This window comes from Ambystoma mexicanum, chromosome 2p, assembly GCF_040938575.1.
Source record: "Ambystoma mexicanum isolate Mex_15411 chromosome 2p, UKY_AmexF1_1, whole genome shotgun sequence".
NCBI classification, from domain to species: domain Eukaryota; kingdom Metazoa; phylum Chordata; class Amphibia; order Caudata; family Ambystomatidae; genus Ambystoma; species Ambystoma mexicanum.
This window is the reverse complement of record NC_090923.1, coordinates 841,304,159-841,328,605: the sequence shown is the minus strand read 5'-3', so window position 1 is coordinate 841,328,605 and position 24,447 is coordinate 841,304,159. Positions and strand designations below refer to the sequence as shown.

General features: G+C 48.5%; 1 protein-coding gene across 12 annotated transcripts in view; it reads right to left on the bottom strand.

The window, feature by feature from the left end:
- CCDC9 (coiled-coil domain containing 9) overlaps positions 1-24,447 on the bottom strand; it is a 1,357,226-nt gene that overhangs the window by 195,933 nt on the left and 1,136,846 nt on the right. The window lies entirely within an intron of this gene.

Here is a 24,447-nt window from a genome sequence, read left to right as displayed (position 1 = left end):
CCGTCGTCTGTATCCAACAGGCGTCGAGAAATTCTTGAAGAGGGCGCATTCGTAGTCTGCAGAGGCGCACCAGGTAGATGCAAGAGGACATCATCCCCAGGAGGGACTTGATGGACCTCACCCTGGCCACGTCCGTGGCTAGCAGGCGCTGCACTTTGCCTAGAATGGTCTTCGTCCGTTCTTCCGACGGGGCCGCCAGGCGCCTCACTGTATCGAGCTTCGCTCCCAGAAACAGGGCCACCTGCAACGGCACCAGGTGGGACTTTGGGTAGTTTATGCCGAATGCCAGGTTTGTGAGTAGCTGGACGGTCCTCGCAGTGTGTTCGACGGAGAGTTCCCTCGTCCTTGAGCGGATGAGCCAGTCGTCCAGGTAGGGGTAGACGTGAATCCCCTGTAGGCGCAGCCGCGGCGCCACTGGTGCTAGGCACTTGGTAAAGACCCTGGGGGTCGACTTCAATCCGAACGGCAGTGCTGTGAATTGGTAGTGGCGTCCCTGGATGACGAACCTGAGGAACCATCGGTGACTTTTGAGGATGGGAACGTGGAAGTATGCATCCTCCAGGTCCAACGACGATAGAAAGTTGCCTTCCTCCAGCTGTCCCAGTACGTGCTGGAGGGTGACCATCCTGAACTTTTGTGATCTGATGTATTTGTTCAAACGACGAAGGTCCAGGATGGGGCGCCAGCCGCCCGTCTTCTTCCTGACGAGGAAGTACCTTGAGTACACCCCGGAGCCCCAGAGCCTCTTCGGGACAAGCTCGATGGCGCCTTTCCTGAGCATCGCCCGTACTTCCAACAGCAGTTGCGGAATGTGATTTTCCTTCCTGGCCACAGGTGGAACGTGAGGGTACTTCTTCAGGAATTCGATAGAGTGTCCTCTTGCCAGGGTATCCAGCACCCAACGAAATTCGTCAGCCGGCCTCCCACCGGGGTGGGGCCCGAGACCACGGCCGGTTCAGTCCTGCTTGGAGGTGGTGACCTTGCCGCCCTGGCCACCTTGCCGACGGCGGCGAGGCGCTCCCTGCTTGCCGCGACCCCTATAGGCATCCTGAGACGAGGAGCGTGCCGCTTGGCGGTAGGACGACAAGCCACCGCTGGATCCCTTGGAGGCACCCTGTCTGCCTCCGGAGCTCCGAAAGGGCCGTCGTTGCTGAAGGGCTCCTAGGGTGCGGGCCGTCTCCGTTTTTATGGCTTTGAGGGACTCGTCCACCGCCTTCCCGAACAAGTTGCTGCCGTCAAACGGCATGTCCAACACCCTGGTCTGGATGTCCTGACGGACGTCGGTCGCCCGGAGCCAACCCCGTCGTCGTAGGCAAACACTGTTGCCCAGCTGGCGGAACCCGGTATCGGCAATATCGGTTGCCACCGTTATGGCGTGGTCTGACGCCACCTCGCCCTCTTGCAGTATTTCCAGGGCCTCTGACCTCTTGTCGTCCAGCAGGAAGTCCAATATGGGGGCTAGTTTAAACCAGAGCTCCCGGTCGTAACGGGCCACGATCGCCAGGGCATTGGCCGCTTTGATCGTCGTCGCCGCCGACGAAATGACCCGCCGCCCCATGGCGTCCAACTTCTTTCCCTCGCCGTCCGGCGGGGAATTCGACGTCGAGGCTCCTGACCCCGCCGCTTTCTTCTTCGCCGCTGCCGAGACAACCGAGTCTGGCGTTGGCTGGGCCCTGAGGCACAGGGGAGCGGTTTCGGGGACCCGGTACTTCTTCTCGTACCGGTCCCGTTTGGCTGGTGCCGTGGAGGGGTTCTTGAGAACCGACAGGCCCTCCTCCCAGATGTCATCTATAAGGGGCACCGCGATGACCGTCTTCCTCTTGGCCTCCCGGCGCTGATAGAGAAAACCTTCCTTTTTCTGCTCCTCCGGGCAGAGCTGGAACAATTCGGACGCCCTGGCGATCATGGCGTGGAATGAGCCAATCTCGTCGGGCGGCGAGGCCCGTGCGACGGGAGACCCGTTCCGTCGTCGTCGCCCTCAGAACCCGTCGTCGAGCCCAACGCACCGTCATCTCCCGACTCGTGGGAGGATGAGGAGGGAACTGTAGGCCTTACGGGGGCGAGCGGAGGAGAGGGTTGGGTCCTCCGTCGTTTGTTCTGAGGACTTCCCGACGGGCCAGGTTGCGGGTCCTCCGGCCTGGGCCGTGGGAATCTCGTCCTTATCTCAGAGCATAAGGACTGGATGGCAGACAAAATGGCCGCCGAGCCATCCTGAGGCCTAGGATCCGGCTGCACCAGAAGGGAAGGCCGCTCTTCCTCACCATCGTCGTCTTCCTCGGTTATCTCCCGAGGATCTTCCTGACGGGATCGAACCTTCTCGAATTGGACTTCGAGGTTCCTCACGGCCTCGGTCAGTTCCTCCTCCGAGGCTGACTCTGAGCTCGAGGAGGGCACCGTGCCCCCCCTCGCTTCTTCCATCATGGCGGCCACGACGATGGGCTGAAAAGAGGATTCCCTCCTTGGCGGCAGGGAAACTCTAGTCCCGGAGGCAGTCTCCGCTGGCAGTGTCTCTGCCGGCTTGGCAAGAGTCGCCGCGATAGCCTCGATTGAGGCCTTCGCCTGCTGGGTAGGGGCCTTCACTACCTTAGGTGCGTCCCGGGCCTTCTCCTTCGGGGGAGGGGCGACGCCTCTCTCCCCCCTCTTCTGAGATCGGACGGGGCTTCTCCCGAAGCTTACCCGGGGTCTCGGACTTTCTCTTCCCCGAACCGGAGCGTTGGCTTGTGGTTGACGATGCCGGGGAAGGTGCGCCCAGCCTGGCGACCGAAGAGCCCGACCTTTCGGCGCTCCTGGAGCCAGCGGACTCGCGGCGCTTGGCCTGGTGTTGGGCCCCCGTCGCCGGGGCGCCCGCACAAGACTTAGAAGCCCTCTCTGACCCTTTCTTCTTCTTCTCACCCGTCGAGCCCTTCTCCAACCAGCTTGCGAGGCGGGATCGACGGTCCCTCATGATCCGCTCTGACAAGTTCTTGCAGAACTGGCAGTCCTTCTCTACATGAGTCTTGTCCCCATGAAGACAGTAGAGGCATTGCGAATGTTCGTCTTCCTTAAACACATTCTGCAGCCCGCATCCAGGGCAGCTGCGAAACAGCTTGGGTCCGGGCGCCGAACTTGCATCCTGGGCCATCTCGAAGTAGGCCGCGAATCTTCTGGAATCCTCCAAGAAGTTGATTCGACGAAATCTTCACCCTTGAGGGGCGTAGGAAAATCCCACCACGGGTAGCCGTTAACGGGAGTAGAAAAAGTGGAGCTTGAGGCTCGATTAACCGAAAAAAATGTGAAAATTCACCTGAAAAAGCGCGAAACACGCAGTAAAAGCTTGAGAGCTAAGCACGAGGACTCCCAACACTTGAACATGCGGTAAAAATCTGAAGATGGCTGCCAGAGGCGGGGCTTAGGTAGAGGGCAGTCATTGGCTGTGGTCAGTATGACGCAGAGATCAGTGATTGATTACTACTAGGAAAGACAGATCAGAAACTAAACTGATACTGATTTTTTCTTTACCGAGGATACCCAGCCTGACGACGGGGAATATTCATGAGCATGTGAATCCATGCCAGACCCCATGCTGGAGAAGCTACTTTATATTGTTCTCAGTACAAAGAAACCAAGGAAAAACTGGATGGCATGAAAGGTGTTGTTTGAAAAAACGGTCTAAATCTAGTATAAAGAATGAAAGTAACTGTTGGATAAAGATAAAGAGACACCTTTTACGATATCAAGAAATGATTGTTCAAATGGAACACTTGCCATCCTATCTAAACATCCAGGGGAAGTGAACCATCCTCTGGATACAAAGGTTTCTCCCTGGAGAACACTTTTTGTTGGATTTTTCTTTATGTTGTAATTATGAACACTTTTTGCTAAACATAAGTCAGAGACATGTTCTTGCACCCTTAGTTTGTTTTTAGTGTGAGGGTCAGATTAGAATGTTTTGCACACAAGAATGGTTTCTAACGACTTGGCACGGACTGATCTTTAGTTTTAGTTTCCTAGGTAGGGAAACTCTTCTTTAGGATAGGGTTAGAGAGGCGTTTAGCCAACCCATTTCTGTTTAATAAAAATGTCTGACAATGAAAATATTACAACTGTGTCCGCCTCTCAGTTCTGACCCCACACAGATATTAGGGTGCATTTGGCCGGCCCAAGGCCGAGTGGGAATTCATCATCCAAGATGCCCACGTTGACTATTTCTTCCTCTTCTTGCTCCTCCATGAGCGTAGTGCTAACTTTGGCCGGCTTGGGTCTACCCTTTCAGGCGGAATCTCTCATCCTAGGTTTCTGATTTTGGCAGATGAAGCAGCCTCGAGGGGCTGCGAGTGCGCGTGTCCCAGTGCTAGGGGGGAGTGCATTTCTCCTTTCTGCTGGAGTGGACGATGTAGGTGGCTGGAATCTCCCCTCTCGTTTTTGGGGCCTTTCCACGGAAAGAGGATGCGGCCCTTTGTCCTTACCCTCTTTAGTTGGATTCACTTTTCTCAACCCCCTTATCTGGTTTGGATGAACTAACCATGGCCTTTTTCTGGTTGCGGATAGCCACAAACTGATGGGCTGCCTTTGCAAGATTCTGACTGTGGAGTATCAGGCAACATACTCACGCCTTTCAGTCACCTGCAGAATTTTCTCTTTTTGATTACTGTCGTAAGCACTTTGGACTAAGGCGTTGTTGCTGGTGTGCAGTCAAAATATCGAAAAAAAAAAAGTCTAAAAAAATTCTCAAAAAATAATGTGGGAAAAAAAGTCAAATGATGCATTTTTTTATTTATATTTATTTTTTGGCTCTCGCGTGTACAAAAAAAGTTTTTTTAAAAAAAAGGGGGGGGGGGGGGGGAGTGAGGGAACCCATTCCGAATAAAAAAACGTAATAAAAAAAGAAATTCGACTTATTTTCGATATTTTGACTTTCGACTTTTTTGTTTTCGATTTTATGACTATAAACCGTTGTTGCTACTAATAAACCTGGTTTCTTTGTACTGATTCACAAAGTTCTTGTTCAGAAAAAAAGTTTCTACAATAAGCTTTCTCTAATTTCTCTTTTACTTTGGTGGATTTCAACTTCACTTGTACTTTGTTGGATTGCCTGGTGTACTCCTTTACCAGGAATCCTCTTGTGAGCGCTTCAGATCTCCTGGTATACTCCCCTGCGGGGTATCTTGCGACAATGTTAAAAAGTTTTTGTACGTGCCTGGTGTATATACCTACCAGGAATTCCTTCATGTGCTTCTCAGATTCCCTGGTATACTTCCCTGCCAGGTATTTTATAACCTGGTTAAACCTTCCTCTACAACTTTGGTGGATCTCCTGGTATACTTCACTGCCAGGTATCTTCCCACAGTTTTAAAGTTCTTCTACAGTTTCAAAACACCTAGCATATTTGATTGCCAGGAATACTTGTATGGACTTCTTAGATGCCCAGGTATACTTCTCCGCTGGGTATCTTGCTGCAATGTTAAAGACTTTATAAAACTTTGGAGGATTGCCTGGTACACTCCCCTGCCAGGAATCCTCCTCTGGGGTCCTACAGACCTCCTGGTATACTTTCCTGCCAGCTATCTTTCCCCAAATGTCAACTGCCTGGTGTATTCCTTTACCAGAACTTATTAGTTTCACTGTCCTTGTCACTAAGCCACAGGCGCATCAACTTTGCTGGGTTTCAATAGGTTTGCTTAGGGTAACATTTGCTATAGCTTTCCCCCACAATGACATCTCATGCATGGGTATTTGTTCAGGTTTTTTTGTTGCTGCACTTCATCTCGTTTGTATTCAAATATTCTTCCTTTTGGTCATTGCTTTAACATTGGGTTTTGTCTGTATTTAAATCGCCTTTGAACATTGTCCATAATAGCAGTCTCACATAATTCATTCACTTGATTAAATGCGTGTCAGTATGCCCCCGGGGTACCCAATGGCTCTGGGCAGATACACTGATAGTATGCAGCATCTCTGACCTATGGCGTGCCTCTGCAGAGAAGCTTACTCCCTAGGATGGCTTCCTACATAATGCAGACATTTCTGCAGCGTTTCCTGCAGCTCTGCGTTCACTCGCCTACTTCCTTCTGTGGCTTGGACCAGAGAATGCAGCGTTCTTGTATGACAGGAGTTCCACCGCTTCTACCCGCGATCACCCGGTCCTTCAGGTGTGCCTGCTGCTGCTACAACTCCACTTCCTTGGCCCCCACGGCTGCACAAACCTAGATCCATCATGTTTAGCAACCGGTATGTCGCTGCTCTGTTTTTCAATCGCTGGAAGCTGCCCTGCCCTGCCCTGGAAGTGAGCCCCGCAGCGCGCAGGCATGTCGGAGATCCATTGCCTTGACAGCGGCATCCACGATATCACATGAGCAGAGATCTGTGCCTATTGCTGCTGTCTCCGGCGCCAGCGACAATTTAAAAGCATAACGGAGCAGGAGCTCGCCACTTCTAATTGCAGCTACTTCCCTTGTTACCAAGATCTTGTACCACTTTTTTTCATTCCCTTCTCTTGACCCGGTTTGCTGAAACAGATTACTTGTGCCTCTGGTCCTTCTGCTGACACTTGTCATTTTTGGCCTTGATCCTGCACATGGCCAACGAATTACCCCGCCTCCTGTTTCAGCGCTTGTTACAAATTCCTGTTATTGGACTACGGCTCGTTCCACGGACTGCTTTTGCCTTCGGTCTTGACATTTCTTTGATTGTTCTGGTATCTGACAACGGTCCGCTACAAGGACTGCCTCTGCCTCCGGCCCCTGCACTTCCATTCTCATTGCTAGTTTTGGCTCTACTCGGCTGTCTGTACTTGCAAAGCTTCCCAGTGCTTCCCTTCATTCCTGGGCTCTGACTCCGGCCCCTAAACGGACTGCCTTACTTTCAGTCTAAGTGCTACCCTGATACCTAACGCCTTCTAGCTAACCACCGCCTGGTGTTTCCTTCTACTCCTCATGGATAACTCCTCCTGCTTTCACATACCGCTGCTGCCAACCTCGTTCCCTGGAAAGGACTCCCATTGTTATTTGTATACTGTGCACATTCCAGGACGCGCGGCACGTAGTATCGTTTGTGCACCATCCCCGTCATAGTGAGACCCTCGTGCCAATCAGGCTTAGTATCCCTACTAACTACCTGTTTATTATTTTATCCTTGTCGTTGATTGGTTTAACTCTTTTTGATTCCTCACTTCCCTCTGCTCCACAACACCTGCACCTGGTAAGGAAGTTTGTCAATTCCGTCTTGTTCTCTTCCATAAGTCACTTAGAGGGTAATTCTAAACTCTGTCTTATAGGTCCTTGAGGGGAGAAAGTCACAAGCACACATCATACCCATTCTGGAACAGCCCAGTACGTAGGTAGGTGATTCTCCTTCTAGATAGGACTATTATTCTTGGTTACACTGTATGCTAATCATATTGTCTTTTCTTGCAGCCTGGTTACATGGCGGTGTGTTCTCCCCGATCTTTTGTGTGATTTGTTCTTCTGGCTGTTTGTTATTCCTCCAACAAAGGGGTGTATCATAAAAAAGGGTTTCCATCAAGAGAGGAGGCCTGGGTTAAGGTATAACCTAGGTCCTTCCTTCCCTCCTTCCCTCCCTCCCTCCCACCCTGCCACCCTTCGACCCCGGTATGTGCGACACCCGTTCGCGAGCCACCACATAGATGTGCCCGTTTTATTCCTCTTTCTCCTGCACAGTTTTCTCCGATTCTACTGTGTTGAGGGTGGATGCCATTTTTAAATATCCCATGCACTGAAGGTTTAGTCAAACAACCAGTCTCCACATTAGGCTTTGCTTAGTCTGCATCAAATCCTTCTTCCGCCACTTTGTCGTCTAAGTACTTGAGGCTTTATGGGAGCTGATGTACATAGATGTGATTAGATTTCTAAAATGATGTTGTTCAAAAGTGTTACCTAGAGAAACAAACATCAGAAACAGGAGATGTTGTGTGTGTTGTGAATGTTTGAGGTACAAATTTTTGTCTAGAAACACCAGAAGAGGTTTCTGTTTTTTACAAAACCGGTGATTTGTGCGATGACAAGCCATCAATATAGTGGGTATTCTAAGGTCTTCTTCAGGAGGAAGGGGAGAATACTGCACCTCATGTGATGGAGTCACCACCTCCTTCCAACAGCTGTGTTCTTCCATGTGATCCCCTCATATCCACCCCCATGGTCAAGATCAGGATCATAAAGCAACTGCAGTCCCCTGGCCACATCGGAGGTCACCGTCGGGAATCAGTGATGACTCCACTGGATTCATCACATATCCCTGAGCCGAAAAGGTACTGGGTCTTCCACAGAGGCCCCATTTCCAGGCAAGACAGGGATCCATTTTGGACCACACGTTCATTAACAGGCACAGAGCCCCATCACTTTGTGATACTGCTTTCGAATATCATCTCTTTCCAACAACAGTGGGAGCGAGAGGACCAGATCATCCCTGCTCCTCCCAGACTAGTGAGGGGATTAGATGGTCTCAACCGATGACCACAGGCTATCGTAGAGTTCGATTGGAGGGGGGAATCTCCCTGCTCTGCGTCGCTGTAAAAGATGGCATTGCAGTAGGTTGTCTTTTTAGGGAATGAGACCAGAGGCTGAAATGATTGCCGCAGTCACACGATTGAGGGCCAAGGAAGCAGCTCGGGTAGCAGCCCTGGCGGCCATGAATCCAGTGGCTCTTCAAGATGACTATGGCACTACAGAGTCCGGACCCAGAGCCCACAGACTCACCTGCTCCTGCCGGAGGGTCCCTAGTGGCCACTGAAACCTGAGGGGGGAGAACATGGTAGCTTCAGACATCACGTGTCTCCTCCAGTTAAGTGACTTGTCCTTAAGCTAGAGGCCCGAGCAAGGACGACTTTTGCCAAGCACAACGCGACTGTCAAGGCAAAAAAATAGGCCCCACGGGGGAAGTCCCTGTGATGTTCAAGGTGTACTAGAAGAACAGTCTCCTGTACAGTGAGCTCAAGACTTCTGAGGCAGGGCCAGACAGCTTTTCTTGGTTCCTCAGTGGCAGAGAAGGATCCTTTTGAAATTGGTGCACGACATTCCGTTGGCAGGTCATCTCAAAATGACTGAGACCCGACAGGCTGTCGGCCCATTTCTACTGGGCCCAGATGTGGTCAAAGTCAAAAGTATTTGTCTGGTCCTGCTACACTTGGCAAGCATCCAGCAATGCTGGTGGCGCCACAAAGGCCGCCATAATTCCACTACTTGTGGTTGGCAGATTTTCCAAGAGAATAAGCATAGATTTCGTGGGTCCTTTGGATCCACAAACCTCCTCCGTACACTTTTATATATTGGAGGTAGTTTATGATGCCACCCGCTACCTCGAGGCGATCGCTTTGGGGAGCATGAAAGACCCTGTGGTCCAAAGGCCCTTTTCGGGATATTCTCTTGTGTAGGGTTCCCTAAAGAAGTCTTTTACGACAGGGGATCCAACTTCATTTCTGTGTATATGATGGCAACGTGGGATGAATGCGGACTAACCGACAAGTTCTCCACGGCCTTTCACCCACAAACCAACAGGCTTGTTGAGTGGTTAATCAGACCCATAAAGGAATGATGGGTGGCTTTAAAGAGCCTCTCAAAAGAAAGTGGGATACTCTCCTGCAATGACGCCTGTTCTAATGGGAGGTGCCACATAACGGTGTTGGGTTTAGTCTCTTCAAGCTCCTGTTTGGTCATCCCACTAGTGGATCGCTAAGTCTGGGAGGGCAATCCCTTAACTCTTTCCCACAACATAGTGGACTATGTGCTTGGCCTTCAGTCCAAGATGGCTCAGTAAAGGGAGCAAAGCACCCAGAACCTGAATGCAAGCCAGGAGCACATGAAGCACTGGCATGACCAGAAGGCATTCGTGATGGAGTACACGCCGGGCCAGATGGTCTGGTTCATGCAACCCGTTAAACCCAGTGCTGTGCACGACAAGTGGACTGGGCCCTATGTGGTACTACAGAAGATCAGTGAGGTGAACTACCTCATTGATACAAAGATCCTGAGGCAGACACATCGGGTCTTCCATGCCAAACGGTTCAAACCCCATTACAGCTGGGAAGACTTGGCAATAGCTCTGGGCACGGATGAGGAGACCGAGAAGGAGACAGATCCCTTCCGCCAACTTGTTACACGCAGAGCCCACCGACTGGTCTCTTGAGGGAGATCAACTCTGCAGGACTCAGCAAAGGTAAATTTGCCAGCAGCTGTTGGATCAGTTTGTTGGACTGTTCTTGCTGACTGCCAGGAAGATTGATTGGTGCATCCATGACATCAACACAGAGAGTAAGACCGTGAAAAGTAGGATTCACTCAATGTCCAACAAGGTCAAACACACCATCAGGGAGGAAGTCTCCAAGATGTTGGTCATAGGGGTGATTGAGCCGTCCCACAGCCCCCGATCTACGTCCATGGTACTGGTCCAAAATATGTCCAGTGACTGGAAGACAGAGGTCTGTTTTTGCATGGATTATTGGGGGCTCAACTCTGTCACAAAGACAGATGCCCAGCCCATCCCTCCGGCGGACAAACTCATGACCAGTTAGGCGCTGCCAAGTTCATGAGTACATTTTACCTCATGGCAGGTCGGCCTAACTGAAAGAAAGGTCTACATTCCCCACCCAGATGGGCACTACCTGTTTACGGTTATGCCGTTCAGATTAAAGAATGCCTTTGCCACCTTCCACAGGATGGTGAACCAGGTCCTAACAGGGGTGGAAGACTAATGTGTCGCCTATTTGGACAACGTGGTGGTATTCAGCAACACCTGTGAAGGTGCCTCAAGCCATGTGGATGGCTGGCTTTACTATCAAGGCATCCAAGTGCCAGATAGCGCAGGGTACTGTGACTTAATTAGGTAACCAAGTCGGTGGCACTAAGAAACAGCCTCTCCAGTCCAAAGTCCAGGAGGCCAAGGACTGGGATGTACCTCCCAGACTCAAGTGAGGAACTTCCTAGGCCTCACAGGTTGTTACTGGGCTTATATCAAGGGGTATGGGACCCTTACACCTCCCCTAAACAATGTCACAGCAAAGAAACTGCTGAAAAAGGTCACTTGGATCCATGTCTGTCAGTCATCCTTCCCGAGCTTGAAGGATGGCCTGCGCAGGCCCCCGTTCTAAAGATCCTGGATTTTGGGAAGAGTTTATAATCCTAACAGGCGCTTGTGAATTTGGCATCGGTGCAGTGTTAGAACAGCTGAACTCGGAAAGGGTAGAACAACCTTGCACGTACCTAAGTAGGCGGTTAACCAAGCAAGAACGCAACTGGGCCACCATTGAGAAAAAGGCATTTGCAGTTGTTTGGGCAGTACACAAGCTGAAGCCCTACATTTCTAGGTCTCACTTTACTGTCCAAACCGGCCACAGACCTAGGAGGTCGGGCCATATCCCTACAGAGATTGGAAATGGACATCCAACAAAAACCGGGGGCCCAGCACTCCATGTCAAGTTTGTCTTTCTCTTCTTGGTTAAAACTCAATTCCAGATCCAACTCCTCCTCACCTGTGTCTTCAGAGGTAGATGTATCAACCCTTCTTTCTTCGCTCTCTGTATTTCTTTTTTCTGAAGAGGTATGGCCTCGCTCGGGTGGGAGCCACTGTGCCGCCTTGATGGAAAGGGTGGACAAAGGACCCCCTCCCGAAAGCACCAGCGAGAGGAAAAAGCTGGTGGCTGAAAAAACCTCTCTAATGATCAGGGCTCGACGAATCCTTGCCCGAGCGTGCTCTGCCCCTTGGACTGGTAGTAGTGGCAGTCGAGGATCTTTGATGCGGGAATTCACACAAGTGGAAGAATGTCCAATGGTAGGAATCCTAAGACTCACTTCTTCCCCAGCCGGAAAGTAAGAACCCAGTCTGCGACCAGAAGGCAAGGAGAGCATTAACAGGAACGTGAACTCCTTAGAAAGACCAATGTCTACTGATGGACTGTGGATCGTATTTGCAAGAAGGCAGTGTACCGCGGAATCTGCCAAGGAGGCGAACAGCAGCACTCAGGATACCGATACCCAGAGAGGATAAGTGAGACAAGCAAACCGCAAGAGGGGGAGGAGAAAAGAGAAAGAGAGGGAAAGAGAGAGAAAGAGAGAGAAAAAGAGAGAGAAAGAGAGAGAGAAAGAGAGAGAAAGAGAGAGAGGAAGAGAGTCAGCCGAGACCAGCATAGATGGAAAACAGAGTGGAACTTCCAAAGATACCAGGAAGGAAACGGGACAAGACCCACGGGACAGAAAGGAAAAGAGATGGAAACAGGGCAAGACCTGTGAGGAGCAGATAAAGGCAGGCAAGCGGCAAAACCGAAGCTAGCACAGCGCATTAACCCGTAGACGGAAAGCAAAGCGGTTGCAACGCGCCAAACCAGGAAAATGGGCGTGGCTATATTCGGAAGCCGGAACAGAGAAAAGAAAACACTAGAGCGACACACCAGGAGTGAGAGAAACAGTGTGGAACATTCTAATGGCGGTGTAGTCACCAGGTACTCCACAGTCGCCAAGACAGCAGGGGTGAGCAGCGCATGACACTCCAATTCAGGCGGCCTCATTGACATATGGAAAGGGTGCAAAGCCCTGGCTTTTTTGATATTACTACATAAAATGCTGCAGGTGATTTCTTCTCCAAAGGGTACTCGGATAACCAGATCCCTTTTTGTCGCTAAAAGCATAGTGTACTTGTGATCTAGTGCAACAGTAACCTGATCTGCAGACCCTGCTCTGCTAGTGGCGCAGAGCATAGTTAATGATCACAAAATACGCACTTGATCACTACAGCGACAACAAAGTCACTGCAGTAGAGGGGCGTCATTTAAGATACGCTCCTTGTACCAAACCTACTGTGATCATGAGTACCCCATGCTGGTGTCAGCGTAACTTCTCAAAATAAGCTATGCCTCAGTTTTGGCATGGTGCTACATAGGATCATGGCTGCCACATCCAAATTGATATCGCACATGTGTCAGCTCTGTTGTGAAAGGGAATGTGTATTTGAGTCAGGCGGGCCTATACTGCCAAACAGCAGGACGAAAACCCAGAGGGCCCACTCTCGCTTTATCCCCTTTGTAAGGCCCATTAACACCCTCCCCAGGAGACAGCCACACAGCAGGCAGCTGTCCATGGCCCATGTATTAAACGAGCACACCCATTCAGGAATAGCCGCCTCACACCATGCTGCTGCATGTCCAAAGGCCTTTTTTATCAGTTATGAGGGAACGGGACGGGAGTATAATAGGCAGGAGGGCTCTGGTCACTGGAAGAAGATTTCTGCCATCTTGTTTTTCACTGTCTCTCTTTTACTTTTCTGTCCCCTCCACTTCCTCTGGCGCAAAAACCACTCCGGCCAGGAACAGGGATTGGTCAGCTAAAGCAGACCTCTTTAGGCCAATCCACTGGGGACTTGTGCCTTTAATAGAAGGGGTCTCTCACCACTCCACGAGATTTACTCAGTTCCTTGAGGAACCTTTAGTGCTGTAGAGATGTTCTGAAGATTCTCATTTGGACTTCCTTTGGGGCAGTTGTACTGAAGCAGGTTAAGAAGGAGCCGTCCAAGACAAGGAAGATTTGTCCCCTAACCACTCCCAGGGCACATAGGGAGTGACCAGTGCTGTGGACCAGGACCAATCAATCTGCAACAGATCTTCTAAGCTAGAAGAGCAGACCCTCAATTGGAGTATCCTGTCCTCAAGTCCACTGAAAAGGCCTCAAAGCAACCAGAGGTCCAGATCAGGCGAAGTTCCCTGTTCTACTGCGCCAAACTGGTCGCTCAGTGTTCCTCGCATCTGGAACAATAGGGAAAGCGCTGCTACTGGTGCCTGCTTTCCTCCAACCAGCCGATCTATTGATTGCATCTAAACCAGCTTGAGACTGCATTGTGTCATTGCGAAGCACGTCACTTGTTAGACCCGAAGTGACTGCTCAATGCTGGAACCCAAAATGAATCGCTGGAGAGTCACTTGCTGACTTCAACCGGGGCTTACAACCGCTCAGCCAAGCAATCCCGTGAACTGCTGTCGCACTGATCGCAGAAAGGCACCCTCGAGCACCACTTCGACAAACCAACGCCTGCTGATTGGAACCGCTAGAGCGTTAACCGCTGTCCCCTCCCAGTGACTAAAACTGGGCCTAATGCAAAGGATTCCAAGTACTGCCCGACTTACATCTTTGAAGAGCCGCTGTTCTACCGCACAGAGCACCTGCATTTGCCCTTACTTGATGCCTGCTTGCTGCCAGGACACCTACGATCCTACGTGCCTGAACTGAGCCTGGTCAGCTCACATCATTGTGCAAAACCACGTCTGATGTGTCAGCCCACCAAGAACTGAATACAGGTACTTTTGACACTGAACTGCCCCCACAGTGCACCTGGACCATAGAGGCTGGTTAGGTCATGATCGGTCCCGTTTTCAACAAGATATACTTTATCATGGTAGTACCTTACCTACACCCCCTGGAATTATGCTCAGAGTACTACTTTCTCTAGTCTTTTGCATTGTCTCTGTTCTTTCCTTTGGGGTGGGTTTTTGTATAGTAATCTCCTTCCAAGCTATGTGCAGATAGTGTGTTTTATTCAAGTGTGTATAGTTTTATAAAACCATGATTGGACATTCCCCTTATTAACTGCAATACTGTGTTTGAGCAGGGCCACCTTAACCGTTTTGGGGACCCGGGGCACAGACAACCTTGGCCCCCCCCTGAAACCCATGTTGCCCCCCGAAACCCATGTCCTACTCCCACCCCCCTCCAAACCCAAGTCGCTCTTGCGACACGACACCCATGCCCCCTTCATATCTCGAGTCTAATTCAACAGATACTCCTCTAAGCTTTAAATGGATTATCTAGTTGTTAATAAAATATAAACATTATACATCTGTGATCTGTTTCCCCAAGAGGATGCTATATTAAGGACATTTCACTTTGTTTTTGTTTCGAATAATATATTTTGTAAGAAAATAAAAGGAAAAGGATTTTAAGCAAGCATTTAAACATTATTTCCAAGGCCTCTTTGGCTCCCAGTCCACCCCTGACAGCATCATAAAGCAGCAAACCCTGTGTTCGGCTTCAAGGTGTCACAAACCCTTCCGCATATCCAAGCAAAGCAGCGAGGCCTTCCTCATCCATTTCAATTCAACGGCAAGCAGGCCACCCCAAACCCTTTCCCCCCCGGTGGCATTGACAACATAAGAAGTGCTGGTGAGACCTGGAGAGGCGGATACACCATCTGTTCACTGACTATTAGAAGGCTTGTCTAACCACAGGAGGTGGCTCTCCACCACGACCACTGGAGCTGTGGCCATGGGAAGGAAACCCATTAATGTCATCGATAAGGCAGGCATTGAGGGACTTGGAGACGTGAAAGCAGGGAGTGAGGGTCAGTGCTTTACATAACACCCACATCACTGAAAGACATACGGGTGCCTGCCTGCATATATTGGCAGACATGGTAGAAACCCCACATTGTTTCCCTGGGTTTCCCATCCCCTGCATATTAGCAATTATTTGAATGTCTTAACAATTATCCTGCTGAACTAACATCTAACCTGTTTGTGCTGTAACTGTTTAGAAAACGTTCTTTTCATGAGAAAATCAAATAGAAAACGTATCGAACAGTCCACAAGTGTGTACACATTTACATGACTAGCACCTACACCTCAGCTGCTCCTACCAGCGGTGGGCATAGTGCTGCGGCATGCATTAAAACTGCACTACAGCATATAGCCACAACAACTTGCCTGTGAGGCTGTGACCCCAGTGAAAGGGTAAATATGCAATGCTGGACAAGCCAGTGGATTGCACTGTGGAGTAGGGCAAGGAGCTGCAGTCAGAATCTCACTCTGATGTTGACGCTTATCTTCAGCACGTGCTTGAATGCCATTTAAATGAAGAAGGAGGACATTTGTGTGCCTACAAAAAAAAGCCAGCCACATGCACTTCAGAATACAGAGGATTGTCTCAGACCTGTGGAGCCAGAAGTGGCAACTGTGCCTCATAAGAAACAGTGTGTGCCTGTTAATGGCCGGGGGTGGTGCACAATGAGCCTGGGACGCTGCAGAACAGGGCCAGCTACAATATTGGTCTCTATCGAGTGAAAGATTTATAATATGTCATCAAGGAACAACATGAGCTTAAAGAGCAAAAGACAATGATATGCGCCATAGCATTCCATCATTTGTATCCCAGCATCTTCAGCTGGCACTCCCTGTGCTCTCGGCATTGCCACCCCTTACACACATCATCCCAGTGCTGCCTATACTCTCCTTGACACCCACTGACATGCCTGTTGCTCCTTTCATGTTCCCCTTCATGTCCCCCTCCATGCCACCTATCCCCCTGATTGACAGGTCCACCAGTGGCAGTTCCCACGCACCGTCACAACCCTGTGTACTGGATATTTACACACCAGTAAACCCCACGCCTCTTTTCAACCTCTTGTCCTAGTTAATCTCTGCGGCACCACAGATCCATTGCACCCACCTCATAGTGCACCAATGCCCATTTGCCAATGTGAGATATTACCCCCAGAGAATGAGCAGTACATTGTTAGCAGTTTCAAATGTACCACCCCGGGTGAGATGATCAATGATGCGTTCAAGCACCTGAACAGTTTTACATTTGGTATAACATTGAAGGGCAGGAAACCAAGGCAATATGAGGACCACAATACTCTGCATTGTGCATGTGCGATTTACATGGGATCACACGCCGAACACATTCTTGCCGATGCACCACCAAAATGAATGGTAACTTCTGTGGCCCCACTTCCATGCTTCCTTCACAACCGCATTTAGTAAAATAAGTATCTCTCACATTCTCATCAAGCCAACACCTAATGATGCTGCCCTACAAACCACAAGACTACCCACCTTATTTAGAAACACCCCCTGATGAATACAGATTTATCTATTCATACATTCCCTTATATTTATTTATATACTTATTTAATTATGCTTTCCTGTTGAATTAATATCTGCAAACAAAGAAGCCAAAAACAAGCTGCTCTTTACAGGGGGGACAAACCTGCAGAACATAAAATAAAAGTCACATCAATGAACATTGGTAATCTTCAGGGAGTGAGTTGCTAGTTTATGCTGACGTAACCATAACAACAGAAATGAGGGCATGGTTTGCATTCGGCGGCACACAATATTTTTCAGAGTTCAGACTACAACTCCCATAATCCTACACATTAACTGTGCTGGGTAGTGATTTGGGAGATTTTGTCTAACCACTTAGAAAACAAACAGCTGTTCTGATACTTCAGAGACTCCCATGAAAAGACCCCTCGCCCCCCTCCGTAACCTATGGCTTTGTCAGGGACAGAATAAAGGATTCATTTTGGAAGAATATTGGCTGCTCTGTGTTCATTTATCAATTAGAAAGGCGATTGGAAATGTGCACACGATTCGAAATGAACGGAAGAACAAATGCATCTTTTTTAAAGCAACTGAAAGGTGTGAGCCTCTGTTTCCGGGTATGTAAACGAGTGTGGGATGGATAAAGACAAATGGACTATAACATGGGTTATTTTCCCAGATAAGCCGCATGTGAGAAACATTCTGTGGAGCAGATGCGTTTGACAACTGCCTGCATTTGCTGCGTCCCCTGATGCTTTACTCTGCCTTTCCCCTGTTCAAAAGGCAGGTTTTGCATGTATCAAATCAGAGGTACGTTTTCAGTGTCGGTGCATGAAGTGGCTCCTGCCTCACTGCCACAGCTGACCACAGATGAGATCCTCAGGAGGTCCCATACACAGTTACTCATGGCGCAACGGTAGTGCGTCTGATTCCAGATCAGAAGGTTGCGTGTTCAAATCACATCGGGGTCAAGTGAGTCTCGATTTTTTGAGCGATTAAAAGTAACATTATTTTAAATCCTGTGGTCGTTTTGCCAAATACTGCACAGAGAAGACGCAGAGTTAATCCTTAACTGTTTGATAAACCTATGTGTTCACCCAGAGAAGGACCCCCCCAGTGTCTGGCGGTTGATGCTTTTTGTTGTGCGCTTGGGGCAATCCTGCGGCTCACAGTGGCGGCGGAAAGGAGGGAGTTCACAGTGCCACTAATAGCCCTGTTACATGTTGAGGGAACTTTGTGTGATGTCAGGGTACATTGTGGCCCGCACAGAAAACAGTCCCACCCAACTCATGCCAACAGGGGCATGTTCACCCGTATACCTTAAGGGGGCGAGCGCTGGTTGTACAGAAATTCACTGTACAAATAAGACGCTTTTAGCTGTTAAATGTGTTTGGGAAGCGGAGGAAGCTGCTGCTATTAATACTGGGGACTGCGCCCGCCGCCTTTGTGGGCCATCGCTGTTCTCGGCATCTGAGGTAGCTGTATAATGGGGTGAAGAGCCAGCATCAAACAAAATGGAAGATGAAGAAAACGAATGCGTTCCTGGGTGGGTTTGAACCACCAACATTGCGCCACAGAGATGGCTGATAACATCATCTTCTATGAGGACATGTCACAGTCTAATGGCAGAGTCCTGGTCAACACTGCACCATTGCCAACCTACCTGAGACAGAGAGAGCTGAGCAGCAGACAATCAGTCTTCTTCTAGTCTCTCACCGTCCGCCACAAGCCTCCACAGCATGTGTTGCTGCCTGCTGGCTTGGCTTCGGAAGATGAGGGAGGCTGGCAAGCTGCGCAGAAGTGCACTGCGCACTCCAGCCCAGCCTGCACTGGCACGTGCCGTATTCCTTGGGGGTGGGGGAGGAGGGGAACGCACGAGCAAGTGTTGTTGTCAACAACTCTTGCTCGTGGTCCTGCGTCGTCGTCCTCCTCCTCCCCCACTGTTGTTGTACAGTGAATCAATCATGCCATGGCATGGGGAATCGACACAACAGCGTCGGCCTGCACCTGCTGCGTGCAAACTTCAGACAGTCTGAAGTTTGCACGCAGCAGTGCACAGACATGATGGACACACAACACACAAACTGGGGGAGATAAAGGGCATTGTATCCCCCCACTTAAGATTGTGGGGGGGTATTTGTCCTCCCCACCCCCTCATGTCCTACGGCCATGGGGGGCCCCCTTGAGGGCCACCAGGATGGGGAGCCCGGGGGACGAGCCCCGTTTGCCCCCCATAGAGACGTCCCTGTGTTTGAGTCACTTCTGTTTCACCTTCACACCCCTCTTGAGAGTATAGCCTTTCCTCGGACCACGTTACCACAAAAAGCAAAGGAGGTATTATCTCTTGATTGTTCCCGTTTTACCCTTTATGATTTCTTTGTGTTTTGGTTTGTAGAAATGTGAGGGCTGACTAGCCCATTTCACCCCTACTCATCCTTGTACTCCTGTGAGGTAGAATCCAATTTGTCACACCTCTTCTGGCTAAATGCTGGTCCTCTTAACTCTTCTTCCTATACCTTCCCATCTCCACTATATCACTCCCTTTGTGTAGAAAACTACGTAGGTGTTGCTCTTTACACTATCACCACCACCTCCAGATGCTCCTGCCTCTGGCTTTTGCCAACTCCACTCAAAATACCTCCTCTAGTTTGCTCTCCTCCTTCTGGCCCCAGGGTCCTCCCCTCTTACACAGGCCTCGGGTCATGTTCCAGACTCTGTTTGTGACCAAGACAACCCATTACATTATTTCTCTATCGCCATCCTTTAGAACCTCATGCTTGGCATCCTTTGCTCCCTTTTTCTCTACTGTTACCACCACATCCTTCAGTACATTCTCAGATTCTGCCTTCCTTGCACTAAAACTCACCACTCCTTTTTCCCCTTCAGATGTTATCCATTACTTTCAGTCAATTCCTGTTCTTGCCACCTCCTCATCTGCTACTTGTTCACCATCATTTGAATCTCCTCTCAACCTTATCACCTTTTCCCCAATCTACTTCTGGTTTTCCTGCATCTTCATCTTTCACTTATGGTTATCCTGGTCCCTCCCAATATAGCGCCTCAACTTCTTACCACTGTCTCTTGCTTCCTTCTGCCACCACTTATCCATTCTCCTTTGGTCCAGCAGTCTCCTGGTCGTCTTCCTCCTTGTCTATAGCCCTATCCAAATGGAAGCCTCCCGATTCTGCAACCTACATGGTCCGACTGGGTTGCATGGCTTACATGGGGCAGTAACCCCACTCCTCAGCAGGTTTACACTTCTGTGTATGCACCTATGTAATGTGGACTGAGCAGCTTTGTGGTTGGGGCATTTGCCCAGGGTCATGTGAGCTGAAAAAGGGCTGGTCTAAACCTAGATTAACGCTGGCGTCTTTTGGATATTCATGTGGTGAGCAAAGGAGTGCTGTTTGTATTTTGAGGCTGCCCTTCCGATGATGTGGGGCAGGTAATTGCAGTTTGGGAGGGTTTGAGGTGGTTTTTTTAATCACAATGGCCAGCTTCCCCATGGAGAAACCCTACTCTTGATTTTGTGTAATGTTTGGGTTCATAGACGTTTGAAGGTCCAAAGACCCAGACAGATAGCTGATCAGAAAGAAATCCCAAAAATAGGCGATATTCCCAAGGCTGTGAGGAACCCACTTGTAACTAAATCTGGGGTTCTATGATTAGGGGCTTGGGGGAAGGGGTCAGTTAGAGGTTGGCCTGTAGAGGGGGTTGGCGGGGTCCCCATGTGATGGACCCCTGCAAGTGCTGCACCCCAGGGTTCCTATTCTGCCCCAACAGACCCAACATCTATGAGCTTGGAGAAGTACTCTGCCGAAGAGTTGCTTCGTCATATTCCACATAGCCAGTTGGGGGACTTGAGCACAGCCTGTTCAATTGCTTCTCTACTCACCTCATATACTTCCCCTGCAATTTGATGCACAGAGGCTGCTAAGGACCTTGCCAACCACATGTTTCCATTGTTGTAAGTAGCATGCAGTTTCTTCCCTGGCAGAAATAGAAGGTGCAGACCGTGCAGTGGCACACATTCATTCTGTTATTCTTCTGCCTCTCGTTCATAGACGTCTGAACCGCTGAGGTCCCTTGAGTACTCTTAAATCATGATGCATATCAAAAATGGTGATTGGCAAAGAGTTTGCTAACACATACTCTTAGGAGAAGCTGTTCTCCACAGTGGGCAGAGGGGCACCCCTCCTTGTTCCCATGTGACACAGCATCATCGGAAGTGTCACTTTCCCAACCATTCAAATAGAACAGCACTGATTACCAAAAGTGATATGTAGCACCAAGTGGGATGGCAAAGCCACCTTCTGCTCCAGCACCTCTGAATTCCTTGGAAGGTCAACAATCCACAACACATAGTCCCGCCAACTCTCAGAATGCTGATAGCAAACTTTAAAAGATCCCCCCCAAAAAAATACAGGCATAAACAAACCCTGTTCCTTTCCTCAAGAAACAAGTTCAATTTCATCCCCTTTGTTTAGCTATGTCGCACAAAGTGGAAAAAGACAAACTACTTACTGATGAGGGTTGGGTAAGTTTTCATGCAGCAGAAATGTCTCAAACTCTTCAGAGAACAGTCACAAAGGTTCCACACCACACCTTTCCTCACCCCAATGAACTGTTCAGTAAGGAGCTGCTCTTATCCCTCATCTCAGTGCCCTAAATTCACATGGTGTTTAGAACTTAAACCTTTGAGTGCTTAGTTGAATTTAGGTGCCAGGAACAAAACATTTTCTAAACACAATTTTGTTGAGTGATTGTCTGGGCATACAAAAAACAAATGGGCTATCTGTCGGCAATGTAGATAGGGTACACTTGAGTATCTTTCGCAGTATTATGAATGGGCAAGTTAGATAACCTAATTGTTCTAGAGTTACAGCACCAAATGTGGGACACAGATATGGGCTTTGGGGGGTTGGATTTATTCGGTTTCAATAAGATTTTCACTATCCCACAGACATTGTACAAGGTAATGTGCTGATGTTTGGTACTACAGTACCCTTCGATATCTGTGACAATATTCTAATATGGAAAGATAGTAAACCTGGTGTTTGTGGAGTTAAAGCACGTCAGGTCAGAGGTATGCGGTTTTAGAGTCATAACATTTACACAGTAACTGGCTGAAATGTGTGGTAATAATACAAAACCATATAAGTGACAATGTGTGTAAACATCAGAAAAAAATGAATTATGGTATGAAATGAGAGGATGGGATAAATGTCCCACAACAAGAGGTTAAAAAGAAAGTGAGGAAAGGAGGTCTGCAGATCCATTGTAGTAACAAATGGGCAAAGTAAAAACGTGCATTTTCATTGACGTAGAGCAGGATTAGTAGGAGGCAAACTTGTTGCTGTTATCAGCAGAAGGATTAGTACCAAAAGTAGTACCAATACCACCACCAGCTGGAGTATGACTACCAGTACATGGAGTAACAATAGTATTTAGTAGTTCTACAAGTAGTAAATTGCAACAAGTAGTAGAAGCACTATTACTAGTAGTAGAAGCAGCAACCACAATAGAATCACTATCAGTAGCAGTAATAATATGATCACCAAAGCTTAGTATTAGTGGTACTAATCATAGTAGTAATACCACTACTTTTAATAGTGCTGGTAGTAATACATGCAGGTTTTCGCTCCAGTCACTCCACAGAAACGCCTCATTAAATATGTCCAACTTCATCGCCTCTGCCAAGCACTCCAACCTATCCCCTATCCTAATTTTCCTTGACCTATCTGCTGATCACTCTGATCTCCTTAATACTCTGTTTCTTCTTGGGATTCACGATCAAGCTCTTGCCTGGATTGAATCCTGTCTTGCACCTTGCCAACTTTCTGTCTCCTGGAGCAACACCTCTCAACTCCTCTAACTGTTGGTGTTCCAGAAGGTTCTGGCTTGGGTCCACTCCTCACCTCTTGGGGCACTAGTCTCCACTTTTGGGTTCTCGCACCAACTCTTTACGGATGACGCCCACATCATCTTCTCTTTTCCAGATAGATAGATAGATATATATATATAATATCTCATCTCCTGACTATCCAGTTCACACCGAATACTCTCTCAGACTCTTCTTCAGCTAGAAACCTCAGCATCATCTATGACCCTTCTCACACCTTCTCTACTTTCATCTCTAAAACAACAGCAGCTCACCTCAAGGTCCTAAATATTAGGAAAATCAGGCACCTCCTTCCTTTCAACACTGCCAAGCATATCTTAACCACTCTTGTCTTCTTTAAACTGGACTACTGTGCCAGCATCCTCATTGGTCTCCCCAACTACTCTTTCTGTTCTCTCAACAAGATCATTACTTTTGCTACCAGGACTCTCTTTTAACTGCCTCACTTCACACCTCTTTACTTGTACCATCAACAGGCTGGATGGCAGACAATGCAAAACAAGGCCTGATTTGAATTTCTTCTCCTAGTTCACTAATCTATCCACGGTAAGGAACCACTTTATCCTCCTCTATCCAACTCTACAAGCCTTTTCGTAATCTCTGCTATGCCTCCTCATCTACCCTTGGGTCTACTTGCCCTCCCTGTGCTTTCTCTCGCTTCCGATCCTTCCCTCTTCTTACTCCACTTGCATTTTCTTCCCCCGGGACATCTGAGAAACAGTCCACACAGATTTGTTCAAAACCAAACTAAAAGCCTACCTCCTCTCCCCCGAGTTAGCCTCTTAACCTACCTCTAATTTGCCTGCTAGCTAACATTTTTCCCCTCGCCTCTAACCTGCCTCTGCCCCTCACTTTCTCTGCCTCCACTCTAGCACTTCATCCATCATGGTCACATCCCAAGCAGAGCTAGCCGTACCCCTATCTTCACTTAAAAATAACCAATGTTCATTGTCCTTAATCTATATATATGTCTACTTACATATTGTCACTGGTGACTGTTCCATTTACTCCCTTCCCCAACCTGGTCAGAATGCCCCTCAAAGCTCACTGCTTCCTGAAAAATCTGATTTCTTATCTATTGTACGTTCTTTTGTGATAAAAAGAGCATTGTTACTCCTGTATATAAATAATATTGTTCCTGAAATTACTCGTAGTGGCAACAAAGGTATTGCAGTAACTGTTGGCAGCAAGACTATTACTATAGCGAATAGCCTTTCGACTTCTGGCATCTCTAATATTTGTGTGATAGAATTAGTAGTAAATACATTTATTTTTGGTAAAGTAAAGCAAAAACTAAAAATATTTACTTTGCTACCATAATGGATCTGCAGACTGCACTTGGTGTCCTCATCTGGTGTCACTTCTGTAAGCACTTCAAAGCTGCTTACAAAATGAAGAACCACCATAGCAAGAAAAATGCTTAAATAATTTTGTAAATATATATTGCACTTTTTTATTTAGGAAATGGGCAGAACAGAATATGTTACCAATAAGGAAGAGGATGGCATTAGAAAGGAAAATGGGTAACTATTTAACTTGAATAAAAAGTCCATACAGAGACTAAACAATTTTGTTTATGCATGTTGCAGATTAACTAATCCAGTTTTAAGAGGTTTAAGTGTGGAGATGAGTGTTTGTAGGGCTTTACCCAGTCAGGTAGCAGTACTTTCTTGGGTTGTAGCAGCAGCAGGACGCCTTCTCAGTTGGTTGATCGTGAGCTTAATGATGGGTGTTCTTGCCCGTCTCAGGTCCA